The 19,506-nt window shown below is 36.1% G+C and overlaps 1 protein-coding gene across 2 annotated transcripts in view; it reads left to right on the forward strand.

Moving 5' to 3' along the window:
• Positions 1–19,506, forward strand: part of LRP12 (LDL receptor related protein 12) — a 75,081-nt gene that overhangs the window by 19,158 nt on the left and 36,417 nt on the right. The window lies entirely within an intron of this gene.

A 19,506-nucleotide genomic window follows, 5' to 3' on the forward strand; every position in this document is an offset into this window, starting at 1 on the left:
TGAAACATAGAGGCTTTGTTTGGATCCTGCTTCAAATAAGCAAATTGTGAAAAGACATTTGTGAGACGATCAGGAAAATCTGGTTATGGCCTGGCTATGTTAAGTGATATCAAGATTTACTATTAATTTGAAGTAATAGCATTATAATAGGTGGAGAATATCTGTATTTTTAGAGACGTACATTGAAATATATAGAGGTAAAATGATGTGTGGTATTTACTTTAACATACTTCACAGAAAGAAAAAATGTAGCAAAGGCAAGAGTCACACTCAAGACTCTGATTGCAAGGCTCATGTACTTTCCACTCTATCATCATGTCATCATATACTATCTATAGTAGATTTTAGTATTGCCTTCTAAGTTTCTTTTGACAAATACCAAACTATCTTTTTTAAATGCCTTAATTCCTTGGATTTTTTTGTCAGTGTAAGCACACCCTTCTTTTTCTTCTATTCTACTGTGTCTAGACATGATTAACAGAAGGACATTTATCCAGGATGGATCTACATCTTCTGGTCTTGGTGGCGGAAGATCCTGGTATTTAATACTTGATTCCGTTCCTCAGTAGCTATGAGGTTTAATCCTGTCAGTTTAATTATTGCTTTTCAACTTCCTGGGCCTCAAAAGGGGAATATCAGCTATTCCTGGGATTGTTTTAAAATTAAAGGATATATATTAGGAAAGTGTTTTACAAATGATGAAATTATTAGCCAAAATAAGACCAATTTATATTTAGGAAGGTACAGTGAGTGAATTAAATGCATGGTCTTTATTTAGTAAGACAGACCTAAGTTTGGATATTCTGTTTGTTAGCCATGTCTGCAAGCAGCTTATTTACTATTTCTGAAGTTTAGTTTCTTCATTTGTAAACTGGAGACAATATCTGTTTTAAATATTTGTTCTAATGACTAAGTAAATTAAAATCTGAAAGTACATACTGTAGCAACAGATACCTACTAGTCAGTTAAATTATTTTTTCTCTTTCGCTTGAGGAAACATAACTATATAACATAGGTAAATATATTTACATTGGATAATTTTTAATAGTTTGTGAAAAAGAATAATCCTCAAGATCATGTATGATACTTCTGTAGGAAAATGCCAGGTTGACAGGATAAATTGTATAATACTATTTTAAGGTTGCGTGAAAGAGTAGGTACATTATGAGATGAGCTTCAGTAGAGGTAACTGAAAAGCTAACTATTTGCTGAGGGGAAAAAATAATTATTTGAACATTTAGTAGGTTGATGGGCTGTAAGCTTTTAAGAACCCAGGAGTCACTGAAGACCAAAAATGGTAAAAACGTCATACCTTTTTCTTGGTGTCCTCTTCTTCTCCAGCAAGTTCAAAGCTAATACAGAGCAGAGGCCCTTACATTCTAAAGATTGAAGCTGCTTGAGAGCTTTGAACAGTCATTTACCAAATATTTTACATTTAGAAGAATAGTGATAAGAAATAGCTCTCTAAAGCAAGCCTCTAATCCAAGTGAACAGTTGGATCTGAAATCTCTTCCCTTTTGACTTTCTGACTTCATCCACTAATAAAAGAATGCCTGTCTTCCTCTTTCTACTTTATCCTTTTCTTTCTCACCTCTTACTCCTAACAAGCTATAACATGTGAAACCAAATTGTTAATCATGCGAGGTGGTTTCTTACCTAATTTCAAAATCTGATACTTTTGATTCATTAAATCAGCATTTACTGAGATCTCACTCTGTGTCAGAATCTGGGAGATCATTGCTGGGGAATAGTAAGGCAAGGAGAAAGAGAGTGAAAAAGAGAAAAAGAAGGAAGGAGAGAAAAAAGAAAGTGGGGAGGACTTTCTTTGCCCTTAAGGCACTCAAAATTTGGTGTGGGAGACTGGCAGTTAAATTAACCCCAAAAGATGATGAAGATGGTGGTTGTAATATACTCATAACTCAATACTTACTAATACGATGTACTATGGGAACATCAAGGAGGACCCTCTAACTCATCCTAGGATGGATAGAAATGTATTTCCTGAGCTGCATTGAATGAGTTAGAGGGTTAACAAGTGGCAGTGAACTAGACTTTTCCAAGTAGAGAGAACATCATGTTCAAAAACATCAGTATTTTGGAAACTATATGTACTTCAGCAGTGCTGAAACCAAAGTATGTATGTTTATGGTAAAAGCAGGAAAGGAGTAACAAAAGTTAAGGATGCCGAGATAGGGAAGAGCCAGAATATGCTGGCCTTAGAGACTCTTATGCATAGAAGTTGAACCAGTTACTTTCTTATACGCTGAAGATTAATATCAGATGTGCCCTTAAAAAAGATCTCTAGTAGTAATGTGGAGAATGAGAATGTGTTCCTGAGAGAGCAAGGCAAAGGATCAAAGAGCTGCAAGACCAAAAGTAGGAAAACCAGCTGGCAAACTCTCTATTCATATGTTCAGCAAATATTCATCAACTGTCTAATATGCACTAGGCACTATTCTGTGCTTCTGTCCTAGTGTAGCTTAATGCAGTAAGACTAAAGAAATATCAAGGACATGAGATAAAGAAATAGGAGGGTTGGAAAGGATTAAGAGAACATATAGCGTGTGAAGGGAAGGAAGAGATAGTAAGGAAGAATCTGGAATGACTTCCAGGTTTCTACTTGGAAAATTGGGAGACATTGATGTCATTCACCAAGGTAAGGAATCTAAGAGGAGGAGCAGGGTGAGGGTAGATGAAAGGAGTTCAGTCTTGCACATAATGAGTTTGAGATAACTAGGTAATATTAAGGTAACTGTACAGTAGGAAGTGAAAAGACAATCTTTAGGGTAGAAATAATAATAGCAGCTGCTTCATAAGGTGATTGTGAAGATTAAATGTACTGAAGCATGGAAATTCTTTAGACCATCATCTGGACAAAGTACATATTCACGTTAACTTCTATTATTATTTTTCAAGATTATGGACTTTGAGCTAGATAAATCTGCCTGAATCCTGGCAGTGCCACTTACAATTGCGTAGCCTTAAGCAAGTCTCAGTTTCTCTGCATATAAAATTGGAATAATATCTATTTTTATAGGGGTGCTGTAAAGATTAGTAATAGTGTATGAGAAGTGCCAACCACAGTGACTGACACAAGATAAATGCTCAGTGACTCCTGGGAGTCAAGTAGAAATTTGTACCTCAGAGGCCGGGCGCGGTGGCTCACGCCTGTAATCCTAGCACTCTGGGAGGCCGAGGCGGGTGGATCGCTCAAGGTCAGGAGTTCAAGACCAGCCTGAGCAAGAGCGAGACCCCCGTCTCTACTAAAAATAGAAAGAAATTATCTGGACAACTAATATATAGAAAAAAATTAGCCGGGCATGGTGGCACATGCCTGTAGTCCCAGCTACTCGGGAGGCTGAGGAGGTAGGATCCCTTAAGCCCAGGAGTTCGAGGTTGCTGTGAGCTAGGCTGACGCCACGGCACTCACTCTAGCCCGGGCAACAAAGCAAGACTCTGTCTCAAAAAAAAAAAAAAAGAAAGAAAGAAAGAAAAAAAAAGAAATCTGTACCTCAGGCGCAAAGTTGGGTAGAAATTTGAAAGCTATCCACATGGAGTACGAGCCATTAAACATATATGCTGAGGACTGAGTGTGGTGGCTGACGCCTATAATCCCAGCACTTTGGAGGCGGAGGCGGGAGAATCGCTTGAGGCCAGGAGTTCAAGGCTGCAGTGAGCTATGGTCATGCCACTGTACTCTAGCCTGGACAGCAGAGCGAGACCCTGTCTCAAAACAAAGCATGTATGCTGAAACAAGAGTTTCTACAAAGGGAGATGATAATGTGCCAAAAGATCCCTAAATAGTTGTCAAGGGAGGTAATTTACTAAGAATAATGGTTAAGGAAGTTGGTTGGAGGCTTGAAGAGAATAATGAAGGGCTGATACAGTTTTCAAGGGAATTGGTGATAGAACTGAAAAAGGCTTTATTAAAAGATTATAGAATAGTATTGAATATCCAGATGAATGTGCCTCATAGTTATGTGGTTTTCTCCAACTATCAGAAAACTGCATTCAGAGTTGATGTTTTTGAGTATAGAGTGTTTTATAGGTAGGTCATTGGTAACTTTTGCCACATGAGTTTTGGAAATGTACTAGAGATATAAGCTAGACTGAGGAGGTTCAGAAGCAAATGATAGGTAAGGAAACTCCATTCATGAGTATAGATTCTTTCAGAAACTTTGGCTGAGAAGTGAAAGACCAAGATAGGAAAGTAGAAAGAGGGAGGTGCACTGGGAAGAAAGTAGTGTTTTGTTTTCGTTTTTTTGTGGACAAGAAATACCTGAATATATATTTAAGAGGAAACAAAAGAACCAGAAGAGAGGAAAAGTGTGAAGGTGAAGCAAAGAGAAGGGCCAATGAATGGTCCAGGATCCAGAGTGATCTTAGACATAGTATGCCCTTGGTGTCATCATAGAGCCTCTGATAAAGTTGAGAAGCATCTGCCTTATCAGTGAAATACTTGCCATTCCTAACTTCATGTTCTCTGGTCATAAATTTTGCTAGAAGTAGAAACAAACTACTTGTTCTCTCATCTTTTATTAAACAATAAGGCTAGGAAAAAGACAACAGGGAAAAAGACAAGATTATGGTCAAGAAAAACTTGGATCTACAGATATTGACTGTGATTTTAACAATTTAGTAATTTCTTTTAAATGTTGTTAAAAACTTAGATTCATTTTTAAGTTTTGCTTTCTAATTCTACCTTTAAAAGGCTATTTTTCTGTAGCTGAGAATATTAAAATTATTTATCTTTGTTACTGCAAAAATCAACACTGTTTCTATTTGTTTTCCCTAGTCTGCATAGATGACGTAGTGTTTAGTGATGCAGGAAGAATAGAAAATTTACAGCTACATGTTTGTCTTCTGTCATTGAATCACATGTATAAGAACATTTTTTAAAGTGACCTGTTGCTATAGAAGACGGTAACCAGTGTCTTTTAATATTTATATTAAATGATGGCTGGTATGGTGGCTCACACCTGTAATCTCAGCACTTCGGCAGGCTGAGGCAAGAGGATCCTTTAAGGCCAGAAGTTCCAGACCAGCCTGGGCGACTTAGGGAGACTTTGTCTCTACAAAAAATTTTAAAAATTAGCCAGACACAGTGGCACATGCCTGTGATCCCAGCTACTTGAGAGGCTGAGGTGGGAGGATTGCTTCATAATGTTACAGAGAGAAACTTGGAACTGTATATTTGTAGAATTTTATGTTGTATTTTTTTCAGAAGGTAACGTTCTAGTATATTCAATCCACATTAATTACAAAAGTAATATATACTTTAACAAGTTGAACATTATAGAAATGTATCAAGAACAAAGGCTAGTCATTTCTGCTTCTCCCTCTCTTGGTGGTGGGAATGGGGGTGGGTAAATAGTGTTAGCAGTTTAATATATATAAGTCCATATATTTTTGTAAATGTGTAACTGAGCTGTTTTATATGGTTTTTAATTTAAAAAAACTGGTCTCACAAAATAACACCAGGGGTCACAACTTCAAATGCCAACAAAGACTGGGAAGGTAACACCAATGAATGAAGAGGGCCAGATGTAAGTCTCAGAATTATAATAGAAGGTAGTGGGCTTTGTGCACCTAGAAAATTGCATGCTTCTTCTAAAAGAGGTCAGCCACAGATCCAGCTTACTAGGTGTGCATGCAGAGATAAATGTAGACAGTAAATCTTTTTCAAAAGAAGCCAAGAAATTCAGTATTTTTAGGTAAATACTTTTCACTTTTTAATGTCAGAATTAAGTAAATCTGGATTTGAGTCTGTCCCTACCACTTACAAGCTAAAGAATCTTGGGTGAGTTACTTAACCTGAGTCAGTTTCCTAATCCATAACATGGGGATGATGATATCCGTTCTTACAACATTAGGAGGAAGATTTAATAGTACATCACAAGTTCAGTACAATGCATAATGCTTATTAAATGTTGACTTTCTGTGATCAGTGGTTGTCTGTTTTTAAAGGTATGGGAAGGGGGTTGACTGCAAAGGGGCACCAGAGAGCTTTTTTGGGTGATGGAAATGCTCTGTGTCTTGTTTGTAGTAGTGGTTGCAGGACTATATATATTTGTTAGAAGTCATCAAACTTTACCCTTGACTTGATTTTTTGCGTTAAATTATACCTCAGCAAAGCTCATTTTTAAAAGGAATCTTTTTCTGGGCAGTAGGTCTCAACAATGAGCTTAAAATGCTCAACAAACTATGCTGTAAACGGATGTGCTGTCATTCGGGCTTTGTTTTTTCCATTTATAGTGCACAAGTAAAGCAGCTTTAGCTTAATTCTTAAGGGCTGTAGGATTTTTGGAATGGTAAATGAACATTGCGTTCAACTTAAAGTCACAGCCGCATTAACCTCTAACAAGAGAGTCAGCCTGTCTTTTGAAGCTTTGAAGCCAGGCATTTACTTTTCCTTTCTTGCCATGAAAGTCCTAGATGGCATCTTCTTCCAGTACAAGGCTGTTTTGTCTATATTGAAAATCTGTTGTTTAGTGTAGCCACCTTCATCAGTGCTCTTAGCTAGATCTTCTGGATAACTTGCTGCTTCACTTTGCACTTTTATGTTATGGGGATGGTTTCTTTCTTTAAACTTCCTGAACCAGCCTCTGCTAGCCTCAAGCTTTTCTTTTGTAACTTCCTTATCTCTTAGCCTTCATAGAATTGAAGAGAGTTAGGGTCCTGCTCTGGATGAGGCTTTGGTTTAAGGGAATGTCGTGGTTGGTTTGATCTTCTATCCACATCACCAAAACTTTCTCCATATCAGCAATTAGGCTGTTTTGCTTTCCTATCATTTGTGTGTTCATGGGAGTAGCATTTTTGGTTTCTTTCAAGGATTCTCCTTTGGATTCACAGCTTCTCTGTTTGGCACAAGAGGTCTAGCTTTCAGCCTGCCTCAGCTTTCAACGTGCCTTCCTCAACTAACCTTAATCATTTCTAGCTTTTGATTCACAGTGAGAGATGTGCAATGTTCACATGAACACTTAGAGACCACTATAGGGTAATTAATTGGCATAATTTCAATACTGTTGTGTTTCAGGGAATAGGGAAGGCCTGAGGAGAGGGGGAGAGATGGAGGAACAGCTGGTCAATGTAGCAGTCAGAACACACACAATATTTATCATTTGTTTATGGTCTTATATGGGCATGGTTCGTGGCCTCACAAAGTAGTTACAGTACTAACCAAAGATCACTGATCACAGGTCACCATTTCTGATATAATAATGAAAATGTTTGAAATATTGCAAGAATTACCAAAATGTGACACAGAGACCTGAAGTGAGCACAGGGTATTGAAAAAATGGCACCAATAGACTTGCTTGACACAGGATTTCCAAAAACCTTCAATTTGTAAAAAAAAAATAAATAAATAAATCTGTGAAGTACAGGAAAGCAAAGTGCAGTAAAAGGAGATATGCCTGTACTTAAATATATACTTAAAAGCTCATTTCCTTAAAGAGAATAAAATACATAAGTAACAACACACCCAGTGTGTGTGTATATGTATTTGTATATATGGTCTATAAACACACACATGTACTTTTCACAAACTTTTCCTAATTCATTGTATGATGCCAATATTATCCTGATATAAAAAAACGAGAAAAGCACAGATCAATTTCCCTTATTATACATATGCAAAAATCATGTAACAAAATGCTAGCAAACTGAATCCAGCAATATATAAATACAGTTAACTCTTGAACAATACAGGTTTGAACTGTGCAGGTCTACTTGTACATGGATTTTCTTCCACCTCTGCCACCCCTGAGACAGTAAGACCAACCCCTTCTTCCTCCTCCTCCTCCTCCCCCTCCTCTTCTTCCTCATTGTGAAGACCACGAGGATGAAAACCTTTATTATATGATCCACTTCCATTTAGTATAGTATAGTAAATCTTGTGAGTTTTCTTAACAACATTTTCTTTTCTCTTGCTAGCTTTATTGTAAGAATACAGCATATAATACACATAACACACAAAATGTATGTTAGTGAACTGTTTATGTTATCAGTGAGGCTTCCGGTCAATGGAAAGTCAAAAGCTATATGTAGATTTTTGACTGCCCAGGGGATCAGCACCCCAAACGCCCACATTGTTCAAGGGTCAACCGTATAATTATAAAGTATGGCCAAAGTACAAGCACCAAAAGAGAAAAATAGGTAAATTGGACTGTCTCAAAATCAGAAACACTTGTGCTTCAGAGGACACCATCAAGAAAGTGAAAAGTCAAACTATATAGAATGGGAGAAAAAATTTGCAAATCATGTATCTAACCAAGGAATCAATATCCACAGTGTATAAAGAACTCTTACAACTCAACAATAACAAAAAGACAAATAATCCAACCAATTAATAAATGGGCAAAGTATTTGAATGGACATTTCTCCCAAGAATATACACAAATGGCCAATAAGTACATGAAAAGAACCACATCTGTACTCATTAGGGAAATGCAAATCAGAACCATAATGAGATAGCACTTCATACGCACTAAAATGGCTAAATGACAGATATGGGTAATAACAAATGTGGGCAAGGATGTGGAGAAATTGAACCTTACACATTGCTGGTGGGAATGTAAAATGGTATAGCCATTTGGAAAACAGTTTGGCGGTTCCTCAGAAAGGTTAACATAAGGTAACCATATGACCCACCAGTTCCACTCTGTTATGTATATACTCAAGGGAATTGAAAACATATATGTACGCAAAAACTTGTACACAAATATTCTTAGCAATACTATTCACAAAAAGTAGAAACTACCCAAATATCTGTCAACTGGTGAACAGGTAAACAAAATGTAGTATATTCATACAGTGGAATATTATTCAGCTATACAAAGGAATGGAGTACTGAGTCATGCTCCAACATGGGTGACCACAAAAGCATAAAGCTAGGTGAAAGATGTCAGACACAAAAGATCACATATTGTATGATTCCATTTGTTTGAAATGACCAGAACAGGCAAAGCCAGGAAGATGGAAACCAGATTAGTTGTTGCCAGGGGCTAAGGGGAAGACAGAAAGGGAAATGACTGCTAATAGGTACAAGCCTTTTGGGGGGGGGGGGTGATGAAAATGTTCAGACATTAGTGGTGTAGTTTGTACAACTTTTGTTTTTTTATGGGACAAAGCTTGTTCCTGACAACTTCTTGAATATACTAAAAACCACCAATTATATACTTTAAAAAGGTGAATGTTGTAGTATATGAACTACATTTCAGTAAAGCTTCAATAAAAAAAATCAGTGTATAATTTCTTCTGGTTTTTGGATTTTTTTTGGAATTGTGAATCCCTTCAAACCCTCATATTTTCTCTTGTGAACCATGGAAGTCATAGGTAGGAACCCTTGAACTCAGGTGGTCTTAAAATTCCTTTTCTAGTTTATGTCATGAGCTCTTATATCAGTGGTGCAAGCTAATTTTAGGATAGAGAAAGTTATTTTCATCTGTGTGAAGGAGCATTCACTGAGATACTGAACAGTAGGCTTCATAAAGATCTTTGCAGGTTCTTTAAGGGATGATTCATTCTCTGAATACTAGGAATTTGTGTTTAGTATTGGTACTTTAAGTAATATAGTAAGTAGTTCATTGTCGTCATATCCTTATTTCTGAGACATTTCAAACATAAAATCTTACAAACATGATACTACAGGATGTCTAAAACTATAAAAACATTGAACTCCCAAATATCTGTTAAGAATGTGATTTAAAAATGATTACGTATCTTTTCATAAGAAGTGATATTATAAGTAATCATTGCTATTATTATTTTTAAGTGGCAAGTAAGTTCGGGCTAGTTCATAAAAATCCATAATGGATGGCTGCAATTAAAAAGCTATAGAAATAATACTTTTAGAATACCAGTAATTAAATAAAGCGGGAAAATATAATCTTCTGTCCCAGGGATTTTTTTAACCTTTTTTTTTCTTTTGATTTAAACATCTTATTATAGGTATTTGTTAGACACTATGGAGCCTTTCCTCAGAAAAAGATACTGAAATTCTTCATACACTTCAAGAGATTCACAAACATCTTGGTCTAGCCATACCTAGGAAGACTGTGTATGTTAGTCTGTTTGGACTACCATAACAAAAGACAAAAGACTGAATGGCTTAAACAATAGAAATTTATTTTCTCACGGTCCTGGAGGCTAGAAGTCCAAGATGTTGTTGCAATCAGGGTTGGTTTCTGGTGTGGCCTCTCTTCTTAGCTTGCTGTGTCCTTGCTGTGTCCCTACATGGCCTCTTCTCTATGCATATGTGGAGAGAGATATATCTGGTGTCTTGTCCTCTTATCAGAAGACACCAGTCTTCTTGGATTAGGGCCCCACCTTCACGACCTCATTTAACAGAGGGCCAAGATTCAATGGTGGTTTTGAGAAATGAGAAAGTAGCCACTCTGCACACTTTGATTCTAAATTTTAGGCCTTCTGACATGTAACCTAGGCAAAATGAGCCCTCCACTATCAGGCCTGCCTTTCTGGCAAACTATTAGCGTTTGAGGGTAACAGCCTTATTGCTAGTAAAAAAGAGATATGTATCTACCCAGCTTTGTTTTCTGCATATATATCTTCACAAATAAAAGATGATGATCAGGCTACAGCATGTTAGAGTTGAGGATTCTAGGACCTGGGTTTTGAGCCCTCTTCCTTATTTTTTTATCTTCTTACAGTTTAATATGAATTATCTATAAGGATCCTTTCAATGCTGTCTTACCATAAAACTAAACAAGATAGAAACTTAAAACTATAATAAATTGTCAGAAATGTTTTATTTTGAGTAATTTGTATATATAAAATACTGAAGGAAAAAAATAATGTGTATGATATGAACCCTGATCTTAAACACCCACATGTTTTAGGACACATGTAATTTGAACAAATCTCTAATACAGAGCATTTTGTGTGTCATATAAATAGATAATATGCTATAAGGGGGGTTTATGTTTTTCATTTCTTAAATTTCTTGTTATGGAAAATTGCAAATATTTGTAAAAGTAGATAGAATAGGATAATGAACCCCTGTATGCCCAATGCCTGGGCTTTAATAACCTGGAACCAATTTCTGCCTCATTCATGCTTTATGAAATTCTTTCTCCCCCAAATTATTTGGAAGAAAATGCCAGACATTATTTTATCCATTAATGGTTTAGAGTACATATCTTTAAGAGTTAAGGGTGCTTTTTTAATAAATATAAGTACATTGCCATTATCTCAGGAATGATTGTTAACTTTTCCTCAATTTTATAAAAATACCCAGTTAGGTTCACATTTACAATTGTCTCATGAATGTCATAAATGTTTATTTATGCATCAGAATCTAGATAAGGTCCACACTTTGTAATTATTTGATACTTCCCTTAAGCCTTTTTCAATCTATAGGCTCTTCCACAACTTTTTCTTTTTTAAAACCTTACAATATATTTGTTGAAGAAACTATTCTTTAGAGTTTTTCAGTCTGGAGTTTGCTACATATACCTCTATAGTATGATTTAAAATATTCCTCTGTCCTCTGTCTTTCCTGTAAGTTGGTAATTGGATTTATAGTTACACTGTCCTAATATGGTAGCCACTGGCCACATGAGCTATTTTAAATTTAAAGTTAAATTAAGTAAAATAAAATTTTGAAAGTTTAGTTTCTAAAGTCACTGGCCTCACTTTAAATAATCAATAGCCACACCTGGCTAATGGCTACCATATTGGACATTGCTTCTGTGGAACATTTTCATCATTGTAGAAAGTTCTGTTGGAGAGTGCTGCTTTAGGTAGAATCATGGACAAATGCAGATTCCTCTTTTTAAGACAATGTCTCACTCTGTTGCCTGGGCTAGAGTGCAGTGGCATCATCATAGCTCACTGCAGCCTCAAATTCCTAGGCTCAAGCAATCCTCCTGCCTCAGCCTTCAGAGTAGCTAGGACTACAGGCACATGCCACCATGCCCAGCTAGTTTTTCTTATTTTTTTTAGAGGGTCTCATTATGTTGCCTAGGCTGGTTTCAAACTCCTGGGCTCAAGTGATCCTCCCACCTCGGCCTCCGAAAGTGCTGGGATTATAGGCATGAGCCACTGTGCCTTACCTAGATTCCCTTTTTTATGTGTTCATTAGGAAGTGGGGTACATGAAGTCTCTTTATCTTTTTTTCCTGATTTAGCAACCCTTGATGGTCAGTGCCTGGGTCCATTAGTTCATTAAAGGATGTGAAGTGCCGTTCAAAGGAGTTTAAAAGAGTCACCTCTGGTTAGGGTGATCACTTATGGCTGAGTTAACATTTAATTGAACCTTGAAATTTCTCTAAAAAATTGATAAGTGAAGATATGGGGAGAAGAGAATTTTTGTTGGTTTTTCTTTTCAAACAGGATGGAAAGCTGATGTGTTTGGCGCACAAAGGAATAGGGGAAATTAAAATTGAGAAGGGTATTTGGAGCCTAGACTGTATAGATCCTGAATGCAAAGATAAAGCATTGGACTCTATTTGGAAGGAAAAGTGCCGCAGTAGTTGTTTGTTGGCTGCCTATCATCCAATTTTCCCTTTCCTCTTTTTTAACAATGCTTTCGTATGTTTCAGAAAAATTAATTCAATACCTCACTCCTGGGCTTATGCCAATCATCGTATTCCATTTTGCTTTTCTGACGTGGGTAGGCATGTGACTGACATAAGACATTCTATACATAATGAATATCAAAGTTTTTGGTTGCAAATGATGGGACACAAGTACGCCCTCTTCCTCTGAATGTGATGCCTGGAACTGCCACAGCCATTTTGTCAGGTTGGTAAGGAAGCCAGCACACAGCCAGGAGAATCAGGGAGAAAGGAAGCTACATCCCTGAATCAAATCAAGCCTGAAGTCCAATCTGTCTGCCTCTTAACTTTATTGTTTTAAGTCAACTTTATTGAGGTAAAATTTGCATACAATAAAATGCATCCATTTTGAAGTTACATTTTGGTGAGTTCTGGCAAACATATACGCCCTTATAACACACCCCAAGTAAGATACAGAATATTTTCATCACCTCGTTTTTACCACCTCATTCTTTAGTGGTTCATGCCTGTAATCTCAGCACTTGGGAGTGGCCACGTTTGGAGGATCACTTGAGGCCAGGAGTTCGAGACCAGCCTGAACAACATAGTAAGACCCTATCTCTACAAAAAATGTTAAAAACCAGCCCAGTGGCACGTGCCTGTAGTCGAAGCTACTCAGGAGGCTGAGGCAGGATTGTTTGAGCCCAGGAGTTCCAGGCTGCAGTGAGCTACGATCATGCTACTGCACTCCAGCCTGGGCAACAGAGTGAGACCCTGTCTTAAAAAAAAAAAAAAAAAAAAGTTCTTTCATGTTCCTTACAAGGCAGTCACCCCTATCTTCCACCTGGGCAGCCAGTGATTTGATTTCTACCACTATAGACAGTGTTTCCTGTTCTAGAACTTTATGTATTAATAATAAAATCATATAGTATGAGTTCTTTAGTGTTGTTGCTTCTTTTGGTCTATATGTTTTGGAATTCCTTTTTGTCTTTTTGATATGTTTTCATTTCTCTTTCTTTGGTGTGGAATTATATGTCATATAAGTCATATAATATGGCAATTATATATCATATAAATATATGCTCATCTTGAAAAGAAACTTTTCTAAAGTGGTTGTGCTATTTTATACTTCCACCAGCAATTCTTGGGATTTCCATTTGAAGCTTGTTTTAAAGGCTTTGTTAGGGTGGTTATTAGAGTAGCCTTTGCTATGGAGCTAAATTTGGCCCTACTCCTAAGGAACAGGTGAACTTCCTGATCTGCTAACGTGGATGTGTTCGTCAAGGTCTTTCTACTTGTCAGAACTTTAGTGTCTTTCACCTTTGTGGGATGAATTGTTTGAGCTTCCAGTTAGTAGTTCTTTGCCTGTCCTTGTGAAGTCACATTTTACACATTCAGCCTAAGACTAGGACCGTAATGCAGATTTTTTTTTTTTGGCGGGGGTTGGGGGGATTCCGAGAACTGTCTCTCTTTCCTTGTACTCTAAACATTTCTGCTGCCTAAGTTCCTCTAAACTCCAGTCTGTCTCCTCAGCTTAGCAAGATCTCCATGCTCTGCTTGGGTTTTCCCTCAATGTGCCAGCGGTCCAGGAAGTCTCCAGGCAGAAAGCCAGTGCAATTAATAGGGCTCACTTTAAATTTTCTTCCCTTTTCTCAGGGATCACAGTCTTACACTACCTGTTGTCCAATGTCTGTTTTTTGTTTTGGGGGGTTTTTTTGTTTTGGATATTTTCCCCAGCTTTTTTAGTTGTCCACAGCAAAATTGCTGGTTCATTACCAATTACTCTGTTATGACTAACAGCACAGAGTTTGATGTCTGAGTTTTTAAAAATCTTTCTTTCTTTCTTTCCTTTTTTTTTTTTTTGTTTTGTTTTGTTTTGTTTTGATGCTACTGAAAATGGGATCTTCTTTTCTGCTATATCTCCTGGCTGGCTATTGTTTTGCATTTATGAAGGCTTTTGATTTCTGTGTGATTATTTTGTATACTACTACTTTACTAAATTTTCCTGTTTATAGTGTTTTATTGTTGTTGTCTCTCTTGGGGTTTTCAAATAGATGTACAATCATAGTATCTGCAGATAAACACAGTTTTTACCTTTTCTTTTACAATTCTTGTTTAATTGAATCTACTAATATTAGTAACTATAGTGGCCACTCCTGTCTTCATTCCTATTTTTAGTAGAAAAGCCTCTAAGGTTTCCCCCTTAAATGAAAAAAATCTGCTACTTTTTTTGTTTGTTTTGTATTGTTTGCTGATGTTTTATTATATTTTCATTTCATTTAGCATCTTAATAGATTGTCAACACTTTGGAAGCAGGGACTATGCATGCCTCTTATGTATCAGCTTACCATTCATTCATTTATTAGGGCAGATATGGACTAAGTATCCCCTATTATGTGTTATGTTCTCTGTAAGTCACTAGGGTTGTAAGGCAAAACCCAGCTGTGTCCCCCCCATTGAGATCCAGTGGGGAATATAGGCATTACACAGATAACACAAATGTGATAAATTTTCTAAAATGACCATATTGGATACTATAAAAGCTTATAACAGAATGACCTAACCTAGTGTAGGGGAATCAAGAGATGTTTCCCTAAAAAAATGATATTAGAGGAAAGTCCAAAGGCAAGAGAAACAGCTGATACTTTCCTAAAAGTAATCCATTAGTACTGGAAAGAAGAGATAGAATGGAAAAATGGAGCACAAGAGATAAAGCTTTAGAAGTGGTTAGGAAAGACCAGACTGTGGAGAGCTTGGCAAGTCCTATTAGGAATGTGGACTTTTCCTATAAGTACAGTAAAAGAGAAACCATCTTTGCTTTTTTGGTGTGTGTGTGTATGTGTGTGTGTGTGTGTGTGTGTCTGTCTGTGTGTGTATTTTATGTTTGATGGATGTTACTTGCAGATGCTGGTCATTTAACTTTTAAACCAATGTTTTTCCCCATGCAAATTGGAATAGCTGTGGCAAGTGGGTTTTAACTCTGAGAGCTAAGCACTATTTCTTTCTCCTTCCCTCCCTCCACTGCTTCCTTCCTTCCATCCATCCATCTCTACCTTATGCTTCTAAGACTGGACTCAAACTCCTGGGCTGAAGTGATCCTGCCACCTCAGCCGCCCAAGTATCTGGGATTACAGGCGAGCACCACCATGCCTAGCTAAATATTTCTTTTATAAGCAAGAAAAAGTGAGGAACACAAACTTCTTAATGACTAGATTTGAATTTTCAATCCTTCCAATTACTAGCTCTTTGAAAAAATTATCAAACTGCTAGAAGCTTTGGTTTTCTCCTCTGTAAAATGAACCATTGTTTTAAGGATTAGCTGAGGGAACATTTGTGAGGCACTTAGGATTTGGCTGGCACATATCTATCAAATCTCAGATGTATTTATTGGCTATTTTTTAGGAACTGTATAGTTCTTAAATTAACAAAACAAATAAGGAGAGCATAAAGATAAAAAAGCAACATGGATGCTTTTAGACATTCTCTTATGATGACATCCCCATTAAACAGGTGAGCAAACCAAATCTTAGGAGCAGTAGCTTAATTAAGGTTCTTGACTTCCTAAATGGTAGAACTGGGATTTGATTACAGGGAGTCTGGTTTCAGTATTCAAACTCTTTAAACACTGTACTTTTAGCTTCTTTCCTAACATAGTGACTCTTTCAGTCGATTCTTGTAATCTAAACTACAGAAGAGTAAAAAATGGTAACAATTGATCACCTCTTGGTATTTAGTTAATGGGACAAAAAAATTATAAAAATTATTTTCTGATTTAGGCATTAATGAATCTTTTTCTTACATTAAATACTTTTTTAGGAGTTGTCTACTTAGCTGGTTGATTAACTAGATGGCTGTTAATGTATTGCTATAGAAGTAATATTTTATCAGACTTGTATTTTTCCAGTATTTGCTACCTCTAAAGGGTGACTTCTGCAAGAATGTCTACAATGGCTGCATTTGAGCACTGTAGTTATAGTAAGGAGGGGGTGGGTATACATACTCAGACGTATGAGTTTTTTTTTCTTGGAGGTTGGAGAGAACGTAATTTGCTTTGTATGAACAAAACAGTTTTCTTTGGGCTATCTGCTGACATCATGGAAATAATTGTGTTATATAAGTGACATATTTATTCAAATATTTTTTAGAATAGTAGTACACATGAATTATGTAGCCCATGTAGCCCACTTCTTCAAATGATGTTCAGAATCAGAAATATCTAATATAACCAAAAAAGTATGGTTATTTGATGTTAACAGAAATTATCATTGACTTTTTTTTTTTAAGCTTCTAAATAGTACTGTGTTTAAGTTAGAGTGAATATATGGGAAATTAGCAGTATCATGTTTTACATTTTAAGGTGTTTTTAAAATTAATAATTTATGGAATTATAATTTATAATATTTATAGAGTATTTATTAGATTTCTGTTTTTTTCCAGAATGAAGGGAAATGAACTATACTCTGTTCACTTATTTCTTTTTTTCTAGTATGAATGAAATTTTTAAAGAAATCCGTGCCTGTTTGTGACAAATTTGGTCAGTGCTGAAGTATAAAAAACAAGTCTTCCTCTCTAATTCCAATTCCAGAAGTTTTCCTCCACTGTTTGTATGTACCTTTAGCCTCGTCAATGTTTGAATAAATGCATGTGCATATATATGACATGCTTAACATCTGCATATTATAAACTGTAAATACATAATTTTAAAGTTAAAATTAGATCGTACTTCAGTGCTATTCTGAACATTTTTAATTTAATGTGTATCTATCCAAGTTAGTACATAAAGAATTATTATTTTATTCAATTGATTGAATATTTTATTGTAAGGCTGTATCAGTTTATTCATTTGCATGTTGATACAGATTTAAATTAATTCTTTTTTTTTGCTATCATAAAGAATTCCACTAAGCCCTATAAGGTAGGTATTGTCTCCATTTTAGGCATAGAGATGTTAGGTAACGTGCCCTAAACTGCGCAGCAAGTAAGCAATGAGCTGGAATTAAAATCCTGACAATATAGTCAAGAATCCACAGTCTTCAATACTACATTGTTCTGCTTTTTTTCCTTCTACCTATCTTAACTCTGTTTACCAAATTAGAAAAAAGATTTAATGTATAACATATATCTAAGCCAGGTGCCATGGCATAGGCCTATGGTCCCAGCTACTCAGGAGGCTGAAATGGTGGGATTGCTTGAGCCCAAGAGTTCGAGTTCAGCCTGGCAACACAGCAAGACTCCTCTCTCTTAAAAGAAAAAAAGACTCTTCTCTCTTAAAAGAAAAAAATCTAATATTAAAACTCTCCTGAACATAATATGCTACCTTAGGGATATTGGAAACCTTAGCATCCATCACACATTACACAGCTATAATGTGTAGTTATGTAATATAGAAGTAGCAAATTTAAGCCAAAACCTTACTAGTGCTTCTTCAACTTTAATGTGCATAGAGTGGAGGAGGATGTTGTTAAAATGCAAATTCAGGTTCAGTAATCCGGGATAGGCCTGAGTCTCTGCATTTCTAACAAACTCCCAAGGTGGCCAGTACTGCTGTTCTGCTTGTGAGTAGCAAGGATTTAGACACTTTATACTGACCTTTGGCAAATCTTACTAAGTGTTTTATTGAATGAATTTTATGTCATGTTTCTGCTACCTATTTTTATAAGTTGTGTATGGTAAAGAAATGGATAGGGTTTTTCTAGCATAATAGTTTCTATTCTATATATGTACCAGTTAACATTGCTGGGAAAAAGAAATTATGCCTTATGTGTTATTAATGCACAGTACTTAAAATAACTATAATCAGATTTATTTGTATACTTACTACAGCTTATACACTTATTTCATCATTTCTGTTATATCATTCTTAATTGAGGGAAACAGCATTTTTTTTTCATTTTGAAAGATATACTTGTCTGTAGTTGAACCAAAAATATTTTTTTATCACTCTTATTTAGTAATAATATACTTTACACAGTTACAAAGATGAATAGCAGTTCAGTGCTATGTGCCAGGGATTATATCAAGTGCTTAACTGGCATGGTTTCATTTTAATCATCATTGCATCCCTCATTTATTCACCTATCAGCTATTTGAGTACCTCCACCTTCCAGGAGCTGTGCATACAGTGGTGAGCCAAATAAACACAGACTCTGTTCTGTAGCTTAGTGCAGTAGGGGGTGCTATACAATAATCAAGCAATCATAGAACTGTGGTAGTTATAAAAGAAAAGTTGTTAATTATAATATTTGCTATTTTCTCCACTGTCATCCACAAAAGAGAATTCTGCTTTAACCTTCTAAGCTTTTCCCAACTAGTTTCCTCCCCACTCCACTCCAAGGAGAGTTCTTTCTCTGTCTGCCGGGTTCCTGAGCTATTGTGATGGCAAATCCAACTAATGGGTAGAGAGAGACAAAACTTTAGACGGTAACAGTGAGAAATTTATACAAGAAATAACAGAAGTAGATGGGAATAATTTATAAAATAAAATGCAAATTTTTAAAAAACATGAATACCTGAAGGGACACGGTTTATATTAATTTGAGGGAATAAATATCCTCAGTACTTTAAAGCCATACTTTTATTTTATTAGATGACATTCAGTAAGTTATTTGAATGCGTCTATGTGCCCAGCTCTGTGGAATAAAATTATTTATATCAGCAGCTACCAAAGTAGGATATAATTCTGTCCTTGCTCTTAAGACTGTTAGAGTTGTCGGTGAGAAAAGGTTGAAAGATTTAGAAAACAATGCAAGACATTTTTTTTTTTTTTTTTATTTAAAGTACCAATATGTGTGGCCCTAACAGTAATAACGCTGGCTTGTGGCTGATTGGACATGATCTTAGAGGAATGCTATTTTTGAAAAGCTATGTTCTCTTTTTTCTAGTAGTAGTACTAAGTTCCTTTTGATTATTAATTGATGGAAAATTCTTTCTGGTGTTAATCAGAGCTATATATTTGACTTTTATATTTTACACTACATTGTTGTGACTTC

This window comes from Eulemur rufifrons, chromosome 3 (genome assembly GCF_041146395.1).
Source record: "Eulemur rufifrons isolate Redbay chromosome 3, OSU_ERuf_1, whole genome shotgun sequence".
In the NCBI taxonomy this organism is placed as follows: Eukaryota; Metazoa; Chordata; class Mammalia; order Primates; family Lemuridae; genus Eulemur; species Eulemur rufifrons.